General features: G+C 36.5%; 3 long non-coding RNA genes across 3 annotated transcripts; all 3 read left to right on the top strand.

Moving 5' to 3' along the window:
• Positions 1-819: 819 nt before the first annotated feature.
• Positions 820-4403, top strand: LOC144411832 (uncharacterized). The gene is made up of 3 exons (XR_013468907.1): positions 820-888; positions 1400-3980; positions 4310-4403. It is a non-coding gene; the product is annotated as an uncharacterized LOC144411832 (long non-coding RNA).
• A 2453-nt stretch (positions 4404-6856) lies between these two features.
• On the top strand, positions 6857-10487 carry LOC120347037 (uncharacterized). The gene is made up of 8 exons (XR_013468969.1): positions 6857-7047; positions 7308-7428; positions 7812-7915; positions 7994-8060; positions 8231-8293; positions 9079-9215; positions 9383-9449; positions 9946-10487. It is a non-coding gene; the product is annotated as an uncharacterized LOC120347037 (long non-coding RNA).
• Positions 10488-16591: 6104 nt separating this feature from the next.
• Positions 16592-20326, top strand: LOC120334655 (uncharacterized). The gene is made up of 4 exons (XR_005568527.2): positions 16592-16642; positions 17428-17564; positions 17733-17799; positions 18304-20326. It is a non-coding gene; the product is annotated as an uncharacterized LOC120334655 (long non-coding RNA).
• The last annotated feature ends 437 nt before the right edge of the window (positions 20327-20763 follow it).

Here is a 20763-nt window from a genome sequence, read left to right as displayed (position 1 = left end):
ATTCGAGTTTTCCGGAAGACCGGCCTCGACAACAACCGACTAAGGTGTGATACAACAATAATCAATCATTCATTCGATGCAGCAAAGTTTTCAAAACGTGGAAACAAATATTTTTTGAGCGCTCCAGAAGTGTGTTTTTTCTTAATTTTTTTTATCTGTGGGCATATAGGTCGAATTCCGTAGGTGCTAGTTATTTTGTCCTGTAGCATAGCTGATATGACCGCGTTGGTTTAGGTTTAGGCGAATGCAGTCGAATGCTCCAGCGAGCTCTGTAGTTCAGATTCCGATATGAGTCTCATTATTGGCTTCCCTGTTCTCGGGTGAAGTAAGAAAATTTTACAAAAATATATTAGCAAAGCTGTATTACAAAATACATAAATTAATTTGCAAACTTGAATTTTCTCCGAAAATGGTTTACGGTTCTTTGGCATCTGGCATCTTTTGTACCATAACAAAAATATTTAATTATTCCATTATTAATAATTACAGTAATAATTGAGTGCTTAAATGTTTCACAGGAGCCGAAAAACATTCACATATTTGAACGACGACTTTTGAGAACTGGTTTTTAATACCTGTCGTGCATCGCATGTTTACGTCATCGTGAGCTGACTGAATGTTCCGAAGATCTCAAATACGTCATCGTTTGAGAAAGGTAATTATTGAAACTACAGATCGCTTTACATAATTGCTTATGCTGTTATTGTTTGGTCAAAAAATCGTTTAGTAAAATGTACCAACAGCCGAGATAAAAAACATGTTTACGAATGCAATGCATTCAAATAAAAATCGTCAAATGATTGTTCTACTGTCGTTTTCAGGTTCAAGAAAGTTTCCTAGTATTGTTCGATTATTCAAGAAGACCGGCCACGATATCAACCAACTAAGGTGATATACAACAATTAATATTTTAAACTGCGTCAAATAATCGTTCATTCAATGCGATAAAGTTACTAAAACGTGGGAGCAATATTTTTGATTTACTGCTTCTCGGAACGAAGATTTTCAAAATACCCATTTGATGAGTCGCTAAAGTCCATAATCGGTCTTGTTCATTCGTTTTCGTCTTGCTAGGCAGGTCACAGCAGTTTTCAGAATATATTTTTAGCCTGAAAAACGAATCTAAATTTCCGATTATCATATTTGGTGTTCTCATTTTTTTTTATCTCAGGCCTACGACTTTCGCGTGGTATTTTACCCTGAATAACAAATATAAATTTCCGAATATTATACCTAATGTTCTCATGTTTTTTGTTTCCTTTCAGGCCAACTGAACTTTTAATTTCGTTTTGTGTTCGTTGTACTAACACTCCTTCGCTTAGATTTTTAGATTTTCACCCTGAAAAGCAAATATAAATTTACGAATATTATACTTAGTGTTCTCATGTTTTTATCCCAGGCCAACTGAACGATTTCGATTGTTGTTTATGTTTGCGGTACGAACACTTTATGTAGAATCAGAGCCATCGGGCGAAAAGCAGAGGGCGCGAAGATGGAAGATAGGACTCTACGCTTCGCTAGAGGATTCTTCACTTGTGTGGTACTACAAATTTCGTCTGTCGATTTATTAGTTAGTCAGCAAGGAATGACTAGACAGGGTTCGACAGACGAATCTAGACTAGGTGTTTTGATGGCTCTTATTAGGAATGGTTACCGAAGAACAACTCAGTCCGGCGGGTAATAGGAATTTAAGAATTCAAATGATTTTTATGATGATCTGCTCTTTATGGGCGTGTACATGATTTATACATTAATCAGTATAAATTGCTGATTGGACTTTTATTTAACATCATTCTGATGTATCGATCCACTCAGTAATAATTTCGTGGACGATTCTTTAATATTATTATTTGAAATAGGGAAAACTAACCATATTTTCTTTCAATAATGCCGAAACCTTTCGATAATTATCATAACGATGTGATATATTTGAAATCAAACAAAATTTGCTACTGTGACCGACTGAATTAAATAAAGAAGGGTTTCGGTTAGGCTTAACACTGCACTGAATTATGTATTGTTAGTTAGATAGGGCGTTAGGTTTTGTTTTTTATTTTTGGGATTAAGCTTCAAAGTCTCCTAAATTAAATCGGTCACATGGAGCACATATTTGGATGAGACTTGAATTTTTTTCCTTGTTAGGCCATAGTACAGGGTCTCACAAATTGTGAGACGAAGCAGACGAAAGACATCGGAAGGTACAATAGATCCTCTCGGGCGCAATAAAGGGCAAAAACTTAAAATTCTTCAAATCACTTGTTTGAATTATTCCGATATTCGGATTTATTGGAAAACCATTGGCCACTATTGCACTTAAAGAGGTGAAGTCTTGGTTTAATATTGAACGGGTTTTCTAACCCAGATTCAATATTGCCAAGCCTAGTAGCACTAAGCTTCTGGTAAGGTAGTTAGACTAGGGCAAATAGTAGTTGATGACTTAAGCATTGTGGCACAAACAGTTGTAATATGCAGTTAAACCCATAAAACACGAGACAACAATGATCTAAAACTGAAATTTTCCTTATTACGATTAGGTCAACTGTGCGCCAATGCAAAGTTGTCTTCTATTCTTCGTAAATGTTGCCTCTAGGTCTCGGGCAACTTAGGGTTTTTAGGCCGGTCAGCTTTCAGTTTATATATAGTTTAGTACGGCAATCAAAACAAACTCATAAATTGCAATATTTGGGTTCGTGTTCATGATTGCAGGGGGAGATGACGCCCGCGCTTCGACCTAGAGCCCCCTGGTGCTTGCACCATTCAGCCAGGATTCACTCAACGTAGCAGAGTGAAATCGCCCGCGCACATGATAAATACAGATTGGGTTAAAAAAGCTGACCTTAGGCAGGTTAGAATATGTAGGGAACGCTCCGTTCATTGCAATATTAGATCAGGTCGGCGTAAATAGACTTTGTCAAACTAGGGTTATAAATCGTTCGCTGGGATGTTGAGATGGGTGGTTGGGACGGCCGGATAGATAGTTTTTTTAGTTAGGGATAGATAGGTATAAGGGTGAGAAGTGATTATCACTCGCACTGTTGTCCTCTCTTGTGACTTCAAGCTGGGTTTGATAATTTACTTTATCACGGTGATAGGCGAGCATTAGGAGAATGAATGATGTAACAGTTCCCAGGCATCTTGTCTGGGGATTAAAACTCTTTCTCTTCCAATCTAGTTCTAGGTTATATTTTTACACTTGTGCATATTTTCTTTTTCGTGGTTAATTGTCTTGGCGGCAAAACCATGTTCATACACTGAGATGTCGATAGAATGCAAGACATTTATCATATTAGACTTAGTTGTTATCATATTCATATGCACCCTACTGTCGTGCAATAAAATGCAAGACATATTTTTGTTTTTCATGGTTATTGTGTTTGGAAAAATCAACCATATAGTCGTGCATTCAAATGCAAGACATTCACATGCAGTGTCGTGCAAACAATTGCACGGCACTTTTTATTTATTACATTTTTGTTTTCTGTGTTATATTTTAGTGTTCCCCTTTTCTTGAAAATTTGCTTCTGTATAAACTATCATTTCGTCAACTAACACTGTTTTTATATTTTCAGATATCATCCGAAGAAGAAGAGCATTAGTTTTTTTAAATAGATTCTCCGAGGCTTACTTAATTTGGCTGATTCAGCTTAATTAGCGAATCAACGTCAAATAGTATGAAATGACTGGTTTGAATTTAACTGCAAATACATTTGCACAGCCAACAGCATTCAGCATTCAAAGTTTACAGTCATGTTTAATATTCACCTTTTGAATTTGAAAATACTCTTATGTTCTATTCCCTCCCCTCATGTCCCATGTTTCTATGTATAAAGAATTTTGATAATATATTTAGAAGCGACTGTTCCGGTTGGGAAAGTCGTTTTTGTTTCGCCACAGACTTCGCTGCAACAACCTTCGGAGACGGATGAAGACTACAACTTGTCCATCGCTACGAAGACTGGCATGCGATTTCCAGTAAAAAGGTGATATACCGCAAGCTATTTTTGAAGTTTTTAAAATGCAAGTTTTCATGCGAACTAGACTTGAAAGCTGACATGGACAAACTAAACCTGGCCAGTGGGATGCATCCGAAATCAAACTAAAACCAAATTTTGATGTTTTAGTTAAAAATATCCCAGGAGTTTTCTTGATACTGCGATCAAATTCAGTTTGGGCACGTGGCCCATTGTTTTCCACTGTAAACACTGTTCATTAAATGTAACTTTTTACGTCACAGTTACATGGCCCTAGGTAGGCAAAATTTTTGGCTCTTTGGCTTATCATACTTCATGTTTTCATTTTTTTACCCCAGGCCAACACAACCAACGCTTAATGTAAGATCAGAGCCATCGGTGAAGAGTAAAGGATGGAAGATGGACACTTCGCTAGAGGATTCCTCACTTGTGTGGTAATATGAATTTCGTCTTTCGATCTATTGGTTAGTCAGCAAGAAATGACTAGATAGGGTTCGACAGACGAATCTTACACTAGGTGTTTAGATGGCTAATAATTGTTTAGCAGGGAATATCTCAGGCCGGCGAGTAGAATTTAGGAAATCAAATGATTTTTAATATAATCTGCTCTTTATGGGCGTGTACATGATTCATATATATTATTTAGTATAAATTGCTGATTGGACCCATATTCGGCATCATTATGATGTATCGATCCACACGGTAATAATTCGTGGTCGATTTTATACAATTAATATTTACAAAGGGCAAACTAACCATTTTTTCTTTTGATAATGCCGAAATCTTTCTGTAATTATAATCAGCAATGTTATATATTTGGGATTCAGCCGATTCCATTAACAAATAAAAGTTCGTCTTAGTTTTATTGCTTATAACAGAAATTAGGCTTCCTGTTACCTTCAACAGATGTTGGATGAGGCACACACATTTCAAGATCGTTGATATCACATAATTTTCAGATTCATTGTTCACTTTTACTCCAATGGACACATTTACTATTTGTTATTATTTTCGTGTTGAACTTTGTTATGGGTGTCGCTGCTCGATAACGAAATTTGGATTCTCGCGGCTCAGATCACCCTGAAATGCTTTTTATTCATTTATTGAAATTTGTATATCGAGTGTGCTTTCGGTATGATGAGATTTCTGAATAATAGGATCGAAAACTGTTCAAAGCCAACTTTACTACTCAAAACTGAGATAATGACTGTTACAAATACCTATTTGCTCGATTATGAAATGGGTCAGAAAATAACTTTATTCACTACACAACATTATACATCACACATGAAAACAATTACCTCATGACGTCGAACAATTTCTCATAAATGTGAATTTTCTGCGTCGTTGGAAGAAAGCCATTTAAGGACTCAATCTCGATTGATTAATTATCAAAGACGAATCTCGAACGATTGAAGGGTTCTATCAAAGAAGATATGTGGCGATGCAATATCAAACAATGCAATTGCTCCGAGAATGTTATGGAACACAAATACTCCTATATGATGGTGCAAAGATTCTTCCCATGTCTCGAGTTTCTATGTATATAAATTGAACTCTGAATTCCATTCCCCAAAAAACTTTATGATGATATCCCTTGTCGATTTTATATGATGGTGCGCAGATCCCCAATGTTTCTATGTATAGAGATTGAACTCTGACCTCTATTAAAAGTGCACATACCACTCCCCATGTTTCCATGTATAGAGATTGAACTCTGAATATTACGAAAAGTGAACATACCCCTCCCCATGTTTCTATGTATAGAGATTGAACTCTGAACTCTACGAAAAGTGCACATACCACTCCCCATGTTTCTATGTATAGAGATTGAACTCTGAACTCTACGAAAAGTGAACATACCCCTCCCCATTTTTCTATGTATGGAGATTGAACTCTGACCTCTATTAAAAGTGCACATACCACTCCCCATGTTTCCATGTATAGAGATTGAACTCTGAACTCTACGAAAAGTGCACATACTCTGCCCATGTTTCTATGTATAGAGATTGAACTCTGAACTCTACGAAAAGTGCATATACCACTCCCCATGTTTCTATGTATAGAGATTGAACTCTGAACTCTACGAAAAGTGCACATACTCTGCCCATGTTTCTATGTATAGAGATTGAACTCTGAACTCTACGAAAAGTGCATATACCACTCCCCATGTTTCTATGTATAGAGATTGAACTCTGAACTCTACGAAAACCCTCCCCATGTTTCTATGTATAGAGATTGCACTCTGAACATTACGAAAAGTGCACATAATCCTGCCCATGTTTCTATGTATAGAGATTGAACTCTGAACTCTACGAAAAGTGCACATAACCCTGCCCATGTTTCTATGTATAGAGATTGAACTCTGAACTCTACGAAAAGTGCATATACCACTCCCCATGTTTCTATGTATAGAGATTGAACTCTGAACTCTACGAAAAGTGCATATACCACTCCCCATGTTTCTATGTATAGAGATTGAACTCTGAACTCTACGAAAAGTGCACATACCCCTCCCCATGTTTCTATGTATAGAGATTGCACTCTGAACATTACGAAAAGTGCACATAACCCTGCCCATGTTTCTATGTATAGAGATTGAACTCTGAACTCTACGAAAAGTGCACATACTCTGCCCATGTTTCTATGTATAGAGATTGAACTCTGAACTCTACGAAAAGTGCACATAACCCTGCCCATGTTTTTATGTATAGAGATTGAACTCTGAACTCTACGAAAAGTGCACATACTCTGCCCATGTTTCTATGTATAGAGATTGAACTCTGAACTCTACGAAAAGTGCACATAATCCTGCCCATGTTTCTATGTATAGAGATTGAAAGCTGAATTCCTCAAAAAACTTTATGATAATATTTAATGTCAAAACACACAATTCTTAATATTCTACTAAAGAAACAGCCAGATTGTGGATAATAAATTTGCAAGCGACTGGTACGGGTGGGGAAAGTGTTTCTCTGGCTTCGCAGCAACAACCTTCGTCCCGATCAGACGCTGAATACCACAACTTGTCCATCGCCATGAAGACTGGGTGACCAATGCGATTACGAATGGAAAGGTGATATACCGTGTATTATTTCAAAAAATATTAAACGAAGTGTTTACGCTAACTATATTTGAGAGCCCGTAACTATAGTGCTTGTGACCTATATAATATATAAGGAACTATTGGTACGCTGCCAGCTCTATAATACAAATATGCTTCTGTTACTTTGATTGATCAAATGCGATGATTTATCAACTCATTTTATCGTTTCAGAATAATATATATAAAGCATGATTAATAATGAAAGTAATGTGTTCTTAAATGTTTCACAGGAGCCAAAAAGATTTACAATTTCGTCCGACGAGTCGCAGAACTGATTTGCAATTCCCGCTATGCACGTTCACGTTATTCATAGACTGACTGGATGTTCCAACGACCTCAAATACGTCATCGGTAATTATTGAAACCATGCATTTCTTACTGTTTTTGCTGATATTGTTTGGTAAAAAAATCTATTAACAAAGTGGGGTACTCCCGTAGTGTGTGTACAAAGTTAGGGTTAGGCCATAATTTTATTCCGACTTTCCTTATTTTAGTTCTTTTACGAGTTCGGGGACTGACTGTGTTAGCCGAGTGAATATACCCCCTGCCCTTGGGTTTCGGTCCCTTTACACAACTTGATGTAAAGTAGGCGAATATGATTAGTTACCTCCATATTGGTACACACACTTCTGGGGCGACGCAAAGTGTACCAAAAGCCGAGATAATTAATTTTTATTACATATGCAATGCTTTCAAACAAAATCATAAAATGACTGTTCTATTGATATTAACAGTTAAAAAAAAATTCATAATATTCGAGTTTCCGGAAGACCGGACACGAAATCAACCAAGTGAGGTGAGATACAACAATCGTTAAAGGCGGTAAAGTTTTTGAAACGTGAGAACAATATTTTTCATTTTGGTGCTTCTGGGCTATTCTCTGAACGAAATAATTAAGTTCTTAAATGTTTGACAGGAGCCGAAAGATTCCCAATTTCGTACAGCGAGTCTGAGAACTGAAATACGTCATCGACTTGGAAACGGTAAATATTGAAACTATACATTGCTCATATGTGCTGCTTATGATAATATTGTTTGGTCAAAATATTCCGACCAGTTGAGTGTACCCACAGCCGAGATTAATAATTTTTGTTTACAAATACATTGCATCCAAATGAAAATCGAAAATTGATTGTTCTATTGCCATTTACAGGTAAAGACAATTTATTAATGTTCAGGTGGTTAAGAAGACCGGCCTCGACATCAACCAACTAAGGTGAGATACAACAATAAATACCCGTATCTAATAAACCTCGTAGAGTGGTTCACGTAATCGTTGGTTGGTTAGGGCTTCACCGTCAAGTCCATGCATCTGAAAACAAATAACTGGCTAACTAATCCGACATAGACTGGTAACTGGACGAGAGGCCATGGTTCGCCGTGTGATTGAGCCGTCTAATCAACTTTCCTCTCCCCGAGATAACTATATAAATACAAATCCCAATACGCATCCAAAATACGCATGTAATAAATATGAGTCGCTTTAGTTCATATTTGGTTCTTTCCATGGCCTTATTTTAGAGTTTCTCTACGCGGTGCCAAATTTTTTTATGCAGCAGTTGCCAGATTGACTTGGGTTTTCACCCCAATTCCGTATATCATACCCAGTGTTCTCATGTTTTTTTTTAAATTTTTGATCTGTGGGCATATAGGTTGAATTCCGTGGGTGCTAGTTATTTTGTCCTGTAGCATAGCTGATATGACCGCGTTAGTTTAGGTTTAGGCGAATGCAGTCGAATGCTCCAGCGAGCTCTGTAGTTCGGATTCCGATACGGGTCTTATTATTGGCTTCCCTGTTCTCGAGTGCTGTAAGAAAATCTTAAAATAATATATTAGCAAAGCTGTATTACAAAATACATAAATTAATTTGCAAACTTGAATTTTCTCCGAAAATGGTTTACGGTTCTTTGGCATCTGGCATCTTTTGCACCATAACAAAAGTATTTAATTATTCCATTATTGATAATTACAGTAATAATTGAGTGCTTAAATGTTTTACAGGAGCCGAAAAACATTCACATATTTGAACGACGACTTTTGAGAACTGGTTTCTAATACCTGTCTTGCATCGCATGTTTACGTCATCGTGAGCTGACTGAATGTTCCGAAGATCTCAAATACGTCATCGTTTGAGAAAGGTAATTATTGAAACTACAGATCGCTTTACATAATTGCTTATGCTGTTATTGTTTGGTCAAAAAAAAACGTTTAGTAAAATGTACCAACAGCCGAGATAAAAACATGTTTACGAATGCATTCCATTCAAATAAAAATCGTAAAATGATTGTTCTACTGTCGTTTACAGGTTCAAGAAAATTTCCTAATATAATTCGATTATTCAAGAAGACCGGCCACGATATCAACCAACTAAGGTGATATACAACAATTAATAATTTGAACTGCGTCAAATAACCGTTCATTCAATGCGAAAAACGTGGGAGCAATATTTTTGATTTACTGCTTCTCAGAACGAGGATTTCCAAAATACCCATTTGATGAGTCGATAAAGTCCATAATCGGTCTTGTTCATTCGTTTTCGTCTTGCTAGGCAGGGCACAGCAGTTTTCAGAATATATTTTTACCCTGAAAAACGAATATAAATATTCGATTATCATATTTGGTGTTCTCATTTTGTTTATCTTAGGCCTACGACTTTCGCGTGGTATTTTACCCTGAATAAATAACAAATACAAATTTCCGAATATTATACCTAATGTTCTCATGTATTTTGTTTCATCTCAGGCCAACTGAACTTTTAATTTCGTTTTGTGTTCGTTGTACTAACACTCCTTCGCTTAGATTTTTAGCCTGAAAAGCAAATATAAATTACCGAATATCATACTTAGTGTTCTCATGTTTTTATCCCAGGCCAACTGAACGATTTCGATTGTTGTTTATGTTTGCGGTACGAACACTTTATGTAGAATCAGAGCCATCGGGCGAAAAGCAAAGGGCGCGAAGATGGAAGATAGGACTCTACGCTTCGCTAGAGGGTTCTTCACTTGTGTGGTACTACAAATTTCGTCTGTCGATTTGTTAGTTAGTCAGCAAGGAATGACTAGACAGGGTTCGACAGACGAATCTAGACTAGGTGTTTCGATAGCTCTTATTAGGAATAGTTACCAAAGAACAACTCAGTCCGGCGGGTAATAGGAATTTAAAAATTCAAATGATTTTTATGATGATCTGCTCTTTATGGGCGTGTACATGATTTATACATTAATCAGTATAAATTGCTGATTGGACTTTTATTTAACATCATTCTGATGTATCGATCCACTCAGTAATAATTTCGTGGACGATTCTTTAATATTATTATTTGAAATAGGGAAAACTAACCATATTTTCTTTCAATAATGCCGAAAACCTTTCAATAATTATTATAACAATGTGATATATTTGAAATTAAATAAAATTTGCTCCTGTGACCGACTGAATTAAATAAAGAAGGGTTTCGGTTAGGCTTAACACTGCACTGATTTATGTGTTGTTAGTTAGATAGGGCGTTAGGTTTAGTTTTTTATTTTTGGGATTAAGCTTCAAAGTCTCCTAAATTAAATTGGTCACATGGAGCACATATTTGGATGAGACTTGAAGTTTTTTCCTTGTTAGGCCATAGTACAGGGTCTCACAAATTGTGAGACGAAGCAGACGAAAGACATCGGAAGGTACAATAGATCCTCTCTCCTAAATTTCTCTGAAGAAATTGTTTGAAAAAATTCAAATCATTTGTTTGAATTATTCCGATATTCGGATTTATTGGAAAACCATTGGCCACTATTGCACTTAAAGAGGTGAAGTCTTGGTTTAATATTGAACGGGTTTTCTAACCCATATTCAATATTACCAAGCCCAGTAGCACTAAGCTTCTGGTAAGGTAGTTAGACTAGGGCAAATAGTAGTTGATGACTTCAGCATTGTAGCACACACAATTGTAATATGGAGTTAAACCCATAAACCACGAGACAACAATGATCTAAAACTGAAATTTTCCTTATTACGATTAGGTCAACTATGCGCCAATGCAAAGTTGTCTTCTATTCTTCGTAAATGTTGCCTCTAGGTATCAGGCAACTTAGGGTTTTTAGGCCGGTCAGCTTTCAGTTCATATATAGTTTAGTACGGCAATCAAAACAAACTCATAAATTGCAATATTTGGGTTCGTGTTCATGATTGCAGGGGGAGATGACGCCCGCGCTTCGATCTAGAGAGCCTAAACCCCTGGTGCTTGCACCATTTAGCCAGGATTCACTCAACGTAGCAGAGTGAAATCGCCCGCGCACATGATAAATACAGATTGGGTTAAAAAAGCTGACCTTAGGGTTAGAATATGTAGGGAACGCTTCGTTCATTGCAATATTAGATCAGGTCGGCGTAAATAGACTTTGTCAAACTAGGGTTAAAAATCGTTCGCTGGGATGTTGAGATGGGTGGTTGGGACGGCCGGATAGATAGTTTTTTAGTTAGGGATAGATAGGTATAAGGGTGAAGAGTAATTATCACTCGCACTGTTGTCCTCTCTTGTGACTTCAAGCTGGGTTTGATAATTTACTTTTTCACGGTGATAGGCGCGCATTAGGAGAATGAATGATGTAACAGTTCCCAGGCATCTTGTCTGGGGATTAAAACTCTTTCTCTTCCAATCTAGTTCTAGGTTATATTTTTACACTCGTGCATATTTTCTTTTTCGTGGTTAATTGTCTTGGCGGCAAAACCATGTTCATACACTGAGATGTCGTGCGATAGAATGCAAGACATTTATCATATCAGACTTAGTTGTTATCATAAGACATATTTTTGTTTTTCATGGTTATTGTGTTTGGAAAAATCAACCATATTGTCGTGCATTCAAATGCAAGACATTCACTTGCAGTGTCGTGCAAACAATTGCAGGACACTTTTTATTTATTACATTTTTGTTTTCTGTGTTATATTTTAGTGTTCCCCTTTTCTTGAAAATTTGCTTCTGTATAAACTCATCATTTCGTCAACTAACACTGTTTTTATATTTTCAGATATCATCCGAAGAAGAAGAGCATTAGTTTTTTTAAATAGATTATCCGAGGCTTACTTAATTCGGCTGATTCAGCTTAATTAGCGAATCAACGTCAAATAATATGGAATGAATGGTTTGAATACTGCAATACTGCAATACTGCAATACTGCTGAATACTGCAAATACATTTGTGCAGCCAGCAGCATTCAGAATTCAAAGTTTTCAGTAATGTTTATTAGTCACCTTTGGAATTTGAAAATACTCTTATGTTCTATTTCCTCCCCTCATGACCCATGCTTCTATGTATAAAGAATATTGATAATATATTTCGAAGCGACTGGTCCGGTTGGGAAAGTCGTTTTTGTTCTTCGTCCCGAATAGACGCTGAAGACTACAACTTGTCCAGTGCTACGAAGACTGGCACGCGATTTCCAGTAAAAAGGTGATATACCGCAAGTTATTTTTGAAGTTTTTAAAATGCAAGTTTTCATGCGAACTAGACTTAAGCTGACATGGACAAACTAAACCTGGCCAGTGTGATGCATCCAAAATCAAACTAAAACCAAATTTTGATGTTTTAGTTAAAAATATCCCAGGAATTTTCTTGATACTGCGATCAAATTCAGTTTGGGCACGTGGCCCATTGTTTTCCACTGTAAATACTGTTCAATAAATGTAACTTTTTACGTCACAGTTACATGGCCCTAGGTAGGCAAAATTTTTGGCTCTTTGGCTTATCATACTTGATGTTTTCATTTTTTTTACCCCAGGCCAACACAACCAACGCTTAATGTAAGATCAGAACCATCGGTGAAGAGTAAAGGATGGAAGATAGGACACTTCGCTAGAGGATTCCTCACTTGTGTGGTGATATAAATTTCGTCTGTCGATTTATTAGTTAGTCAGCAAGAAATGACTAGATAGGGTTCGACAGACGAATCTTAGACTAGTTGTTTAGATGACTATTAATTGTTTAGCAGGGAATATCTCAGGCCGGCGAGTAGAATTTAGGAAATCAAATGATTTTTAATATAATCTGCTCTTTATGGGCGTGTACATGATTCATATATATTATTTAGTATAAATTGCTGATTGGACCCATATTCGGCATCATTATGATGTATCGATCCACACGGTAATAATTCGTGGTCGATTTTATACAATTAATATTTACAAAGGGCAAACTAACCATTTTTTCTTTTGATAATGCCGAAATCTTTCTGTAATTATAATCAGCAATGTTATATATTTGGGATTCAGCCGATTCCATTAACAAATAAAAGTTCGTCTTAGTTTTATTGCTTATAACAGAAATTAGGCTTCCTGTTACCTTCAACAGATGTTGGATGAGGCACACACATTTCAAGATCGTTGATATCACATAATTTTCAGATTCATTGTTCACTTTTACTCCAATGGACACATTTACTATTTGTTATTATTTTCGTGTTGAACTTTGTTATGGGTGTCGCTGCTCGATAACGAAATTTGGATTCTCGCGGCTCAGATCACCCTGAAATGCTTTTTATTCATTTATTGAAATTTGTATATCGAGTGTGCTTTCGGTATGATGAGATTTCTGAATAATAGGATCGAAAACTGTTCAAAGCCAACTTTACTACTCAAAACTGAGATAATGACTGTTACAAATACCTATTTGCTCGATTATGAAATGGGTCAGAAAATAACTTTATTCACTACACAACATTATACATCACACATGAAAACAATTACCTCATGACGTCGAACAATTTCTCATAAATGTGAATTTTCTGCGTCGTTGGAAGAAAGCCATTTAAGGACTCAATCTCGATTGATTAATTATCAAAGACGAATCTCGAACGATTGAAGGGTTCTATCAAAGAAGATATGTGGCGATGCAATATCAAACAATGCAATTGCTCCGAGAATGTTATGGAACACAAATACTCCTATATGATGGTGCAAAGATTCTTCCCATGTCTCGAGTTTCTATGTATATAAATTGAACTCTGAATTCCATTCCCCAAAAAACTTTATGATGATATCCCTTGTCGATTTTATATGATGGTGCGCAGATCCCCAATGTTTCTATGTATAGAGATTGAACTCTGACCTCTATTAAAAGTGCACATACCACTCCCCATGTTTCCATGTATAGAGATTGAACTCTGAATATTACGAAAAGTGAACATACCCCTCCCCATGTTTCTATGTATAGAGATTGAACTCTGAACTCTACGAAAAGTGCACATACCACTCCCCATGTTTCTATGTATAGAGATTGAACTCTGAACTCTACGAAAAGTGAACATACCCCTCCCCATTTTTCTATGTATGGAGATTGAACTCTGACCTCTATTAAAAGTGCACATACCACTCCCCATGTTTCCATGTATAGAGATTGAACTCTGAACTCTACGAAAAGTGCACATACTCTGCCCATGTTTCTATGTATAGAGATTGAACTCTGAACTCTACGAAAAGTGCACATACTCTGCCCATGTTTCTATGTATAGAGATTGAACTCTGAACTCTACGAAAACCCTCCCCATGTTTCTATGTATAGAGATTGCACTCTGAACATTACGAAAAGTGCACATAATCCTGCCCATGTTTCTATGTATAGAGATTGAACTCTGAACTCTACGAAAAGTGCATATACTACTCCCCATGTTTCTATGTATAGAGATTGAACTCTGAACTCTACGAAAAGTGCATATACCACTCCCCATGTTTCTATGTATAGAGATTGAACTCTGAACTCTACGAAAAGTGCACATACCCCTCCCCATGTTTCTATGTATAGAGATTGCACTCTGAACATTACGAAAAGTGCACATAACCCTGCCCATGTTTCTATGTATAGAGATTGAACTCTGAACTCTACGAAAAGTGCACATACTCTGCCCATGTTTCTATGTATAGAGATTGAACTCTGAACTCTACGAAAAGTGCACATAACCCTGCCCATGTTTTTATGTATAGAGATTGAACTCTGAACTCTACGAAAAGTGCACATACTCTGCCCATGTTTCTATGTATAGAGATTGAACTCTGAACTCTACGAAAAGTGCACATAATCCTGCCCATGTTTCTATGTATAGAGATTGAAAGCTGAATTCCTCAAAAAACTTTATGATAATATTTAATGTCAAAACACACAATTCTTAATATTCTACTAAAGAAACAGCCAGATTGTGGATAATAAATTTGCAAGCGACTGGTACGGGTGGGGAAAGTGTTTCTCTGGCTTCGCAGCAACAACCTTCGTCCCGATCAGACGCTGAATACCACAACTTGTCCATCGCCATGAAGACTGGGTGACCAATGCGATTACGAATGGAAAGGTGATATACCGTGTATTATTTCAAAAAATATTAAACGAAGTGTTTACGCTAACTATATTTGAGAGCCCGTAACTATAGTGCTTGTGACCTATATAATATATAAGGAACTATTGGTACGCTGCCAGCTCTATAATACAAATATGCTTCTGTTACTTTGATTGATCAAATGCGATGATTTATCAACTCATTTCATTGTTTCAGAATAATATATATAAAGCATGATTAATAATGAAAGTAATGTGTTCTTAAATGTTTCACAGGAGCCAAAAAGATTTACAATTTCGTACGACGAGTCGCAGAACTGATTTGCAATTCCCGCTGTTCACGTTATTCATAGACTGACTGGATGTTCCAACGACCTCAAATACGTCATCGGTAATTATTGAAACCATGCATTTCTTACTGTTTTTGCTGATATTGTTTGGTAAAAAAATCTATTAACAAAGTGGGGTACTCCCGTAGTGTGTGTACAAAGTTAGGGTTAGGCCATAATTTTATTCCGACTTTCCTTATTTTAGTTCTTTTACGAGTTCGGGGACTGACTGTGTTAGCCGAGTGAATATACCCCCTGCCCTTGGGTTTCGGTCCCTTTACACAACTTGATGTAAAGTAGGCGAATATGATTAGTTACCTCCATATTGGTACACACACTTCTGGGGCGACGCAAAGTGTACCAAAAGCCGAGATAATTAATTTTTATTACATATGCAATGCTTTCAAACAAAATCATAAAATGACTGTTCTATTGATATTAACAGTTAAAAAAAAATTCATAATATTCGAGTTTCCGGAAGACCGGACACGAAATCAACCAAGTGAGGTGAGATACAACAATCGTTAAAGGCGGTAAAGTTTTTGAAACGTGAGAACAATATTTTTCATTTTGGTGCTTCTGGGCTATTCTCTGAACGAAATAATTAAGTTCTTAAATGTTTGACAGGAGCCGAAAGATTCCCAATTTCGTACAGCGAGTCTGAGAACTGAAATACGTCATCGACTTGGAAACGGTAAATATTGAAACTATACATTGCTCATATGTGCTGCTTATGATAATATTGTTTGGTCAAAATATTCCGACCAGTTGAGTGTACCCACAGCCGAGATTAATAATTTTTGTTTACAAATACATTGCATCCAAATGAAAATCGAAAATTGATTGTTCTATTGCCATTTACAGGTAAAGACAATTTATTAATGTTCAGGTGGTTAAGAAGACCGGCCTCGACATCAACCAACTAAGGTGAGATACAACAATAAATACCCGTATCTAATAAACCTCGTAGAGTGGTTCACGTAATCGTTGGTTGGTTAGGGCTTCACCGTCAAGTCCATGCATCTGAAAACAAATAACTGGCTAACTAATCCGACATAGACTGGTAACTGGACGAGAGGCCATGGTTCGCCGTGTGATTGAGCCGTCTAATCAACTTTCCTCTCCCCGAGATAACTATATAAATACAAATCCCAATACGCATCCAAAATACGCATGTAATAAATATGAGTCGCTTTAGTTCATATTTGGTTCTTTCCATGGCCTTATTTTAGAGTTTCTCTACGCGGTGCCAAATTTTTTTATGCAGCAGTTGCCAGATTGACTTGGGTTTTCACCCCAATTCCGTATATCATACCCAGTGTTCTCATGTTTTTTTTTAAATTTTTGATCTGTGGGCATATAGGTTGAATTCCGTGGGTGCTAGTTATTTTGTCCTGTAGCATAGCTGATATGACCGCGTTAGTTTAGGTTTAGGCGAATGCAGTCGAATGCTCCAGCGAGCTCTGTAGTTCGGATTCCGATATGGGTCTTATTATTGGCTTCCCTGTTCTCGAGTGCTGTAAGAAAATCTTAAAATAATATATTAGCAAAGCTGTATTACAAAATACATAAATTAATTTGCAAACTTGAATTTTCTCCGAAAATGGTTTACGGTTCTTTGGCATCTGGCATCTTTTGCACCATAACAAAAGTATTTAATTATTCCATTATTGATAATTACAGTAATAATTGAGTGCTTAAATGTTTTACAGGAGCCGAAAAACATTCACATATTTGAACGACGACTTTTGAGAACTGGTTTCTAATACCTGTCTTGCATCGCATGTTTACGTCATCGTGAGCTGACTGAATGTTCCGAAGATCTCAAATACGTCATCGTTTGAGAAAGGTAATTATTGAAACTACAGATCGCTTTACATATTTGCTTATGCTGTTATTGTTTGGTCAAAAAAAAACGTTTAGTAAAATGTACAAACAGCCGAGATAAAAAACATGTTTACGAATGCACTCCATTCAAATAAAAATCGTAAAATGATTGTTCTACTGTCGTTTTCAGGTTCAAGAAAATTTCCTAATATTATTCGATTATTCAAGAAGACCGGCCACGATATCAACCAACTAAGGTGATATACAACAATTAATAATTTAAACTGCGTCAAATAACCGTTCATTCAATGCGATAAAGTTACTAAAACGTGGGAGCAATATTTTTGATTTACTGCTTCTCGGAACGAAGATTTTCAAAATACCTATTTAATGAGTCGCTAAAGTCCATAATCGGTCTTGTTCATTCGTTTTCGTCTTGCTAGGCAGGGCACAGCAGTTTTCAGAATATATTTTTACCCTGAAAAACGAATATAAATTTCCGATTATCATATTTGGTGTTCTCATTTTTTTTTATCTCAGGCCTACGACTTTCGCGTGGTATTTTACCCTGAATAACAAATATAAATTTCCGAATATTATACCTAATGTTTTCGTGTTTTTTTTTTCATCTCAGGCCAACTGAACTTTTAATTTCGTTTTGTGTTCGTTGTACTAACACTCCTTCGCTTAGATTTTTAGCCTGAAAAGCAAATATAAATTACCGAATATCATACTTAGTGTTCTCATGTTTTTTATCCCAGGCCAACTGAACGATTTCGATTGTTGTTTATGTTTGTTGTACGAACGCTTGATGTAGAATCAGAGCCATCGGGTGAAAAGCAAAGGGCGCGAAGATGGAAGATAGGACTCTACGCTTCGCTAGAGGATTCTTCACTTGTGTGGTACTACAAATTTCGTCTGTCGATTTATTAGTTAGTCAGCAAGGAATGACTAGATAGGGTTCGACAGACGAATCTAGACTAGGTGTTTTGATAGCTCTTATTACGAATGGTTACCGAAGAACAACTCAGTCCGGCGGGTAATAGGAATTTAAGAATTCAAATGATTTTTAATATGATCTGCTCTTTATGGGCGTGTACATAATTCATACATTAATCAGTATAAATTGCTGATTGGACTTTTATTCAACATCATTCTGATGTATCGATCCACACAGTAATAATTTCGTGGACGATTTCTTACGATTAATATTTGAAATAGGGAAAACTAACCATATTTTCTTTTAATAATGCCGAAACCTTTCAATAATTATCATAACAATGTGATATCTTTAAAATTAAACAAAATTTGCTCTTTTGACCGACTGAATTTAATAAAGAAGGGTTTCGGTTAGGCTTAACACTGCACTGATTTATGTATTGTTAGTTAGATAGGGCGTTAGGTTTTTGTTCTTTGTTTTTGGGATTAAGCTTCAAAGTCTCCTAAATTGGATCGGTCACATGGAGCACATATTTGGATGAGACTTGAACTTTTTTCCTTGTTAGGCCATAGTACAGGGTCTCACAAATGGTGAGACGAAGCAGACGAAAGACATCAGAAGGTACAATAGATCCTCTCGGGCGCAATAAATGGCAAAAGCTTAAAATTCTTCAAATCATTTGTTTGAATTATTCCGATATTCGGATTTATTGGAAAACCATTGGCCACTATTGCACTTAAAGAGGTGAAGTCTTGGTTTAATATTGAACGGGTTTTCTAACCCAGATTCAATATTGCCAAGCCCAGTAGCACTAAGCTTCTGGTAAGGTAGTTAGACTAGGGCAAATAGTAGTTGATGACTTGAGCATTGTGGCACAAACAGTTGTAATATGCAGTTTAACCCATAAAACACTAGACAACAATGATCTAAAACTGAAATTTTCCTTATTACGATTAGGTCAACTGTGCGCCAATGCTAAGTTGTTTTCTATTCTTCCTAAATGTTGCCTCTAGGTCTCGGGCAACTTAGGGATTTAAGGCCGGTCAGCTTTCAGTTTATATATAGTTTAGTACGGCAATCAAAACAAACTCATAAATTGCAATATTTGGGTTCGTGTTCATGATTGCAGGGGGAGATGACGCCCGCGCTTCGATCTAGAGAGCCTAAACCCCTGGTGCTTGCACCATTTAGCCAGGATTCACTCAACGTAGCAGAGTGAAATCGCCCGCGCACATGATAAATACAGATTGGGTTAAAAAAGCTGACCTTAGGCAGGTTAGAATATGTAGGGAACGCTTCGTTCATTGCAATATTAGATCAGGTTGGCGTAAATAGACTTTGTCAAACTAGGGTTAAAAATCGTTCGCTGGGATGTTGAGACGGGTGGTTGGGACGGCCGGATAGATAATTTTTTAGTTAGGGATAGATAGGTATAAGGGTGAGAAGTGATTATCACTCGCACTGTTGTCCTCTCTTGTGACTTCAAGCTGGGTTTGATAATTCACTTTTTCACGGTGATAGGCGAGCATTAGGAGAATGAATGCTGTAAAAGTTCCCAGGCATCTTGTCTGGGGATTAAAACTCTTTCTCTTCCAATCTAGTTCTAGGTTATATTTTTACACTTGTGCATATTTTCTTTTTCGTGGTTAATTGTTTTGGCGGCAAAACCATGTTCATACACTGAGATGTCGTGCGATAGAATGCAAGACATTTATCATATTCGACTTAGTTGTTATCATATTCATATGCACCCTACTGTCGTGCAATAAAATGCAAGACATATTTTTGTTTTTCATGGTTATTGTGTTTGGAAAAATCAACCATATTGTCGTGCATTCAAATGCAAGACAATTGCACGACACTTTTTATTTATTACATTTTTGTTTTCTGTGTTATATTTTAGTGTTCCCCTTTTCCTGAAAATTTGCTTCTGTATAAACTATCATTTCGTCAACTAACACTGTTTTTATATTTTCAGATATCATCCGAAGAAGAAGAGCATTAGTTTTTTTTAATAATTTTTCGATACTTAACTTAATTCGGCTGATTCAGCTTAATTAGCGAATCAACGTCAAATAATATGGAATGAATGGTTTGGATTTAACTGCAAATACATTTGTGCAGCCAACAGCATTCAGCATTCAAAGTTTTCAGTAATGTTTAATAGTCACCTTTTGAATTTGAAAATACTCTTATGTTCTATTTCCTCCCCTCATGTCCCATGCTTCTATGTATAAAGAATTTGGATAATATATTTCGAAGCGACTAATCCGGTTGGGAA

Source organism: Styela clava, chromosome 15 (genome assembly GCF_964204865.1).
Source record: "Styela clava chromosome 15, kaStyClav1.hap1.2, whole genome shotgun sequence".
Lineage (NCBI taxonomy): Eukaryota > Metazoa > Chordata > Ascidiacea > Stolidobranchia > Styelidae > Styela > Styela clava.
The sequence above is the reverse complement of the archived record's forward strand: the minus strand, read 5'-3'. Positions and strand labels throughout refer to the sequence as shown.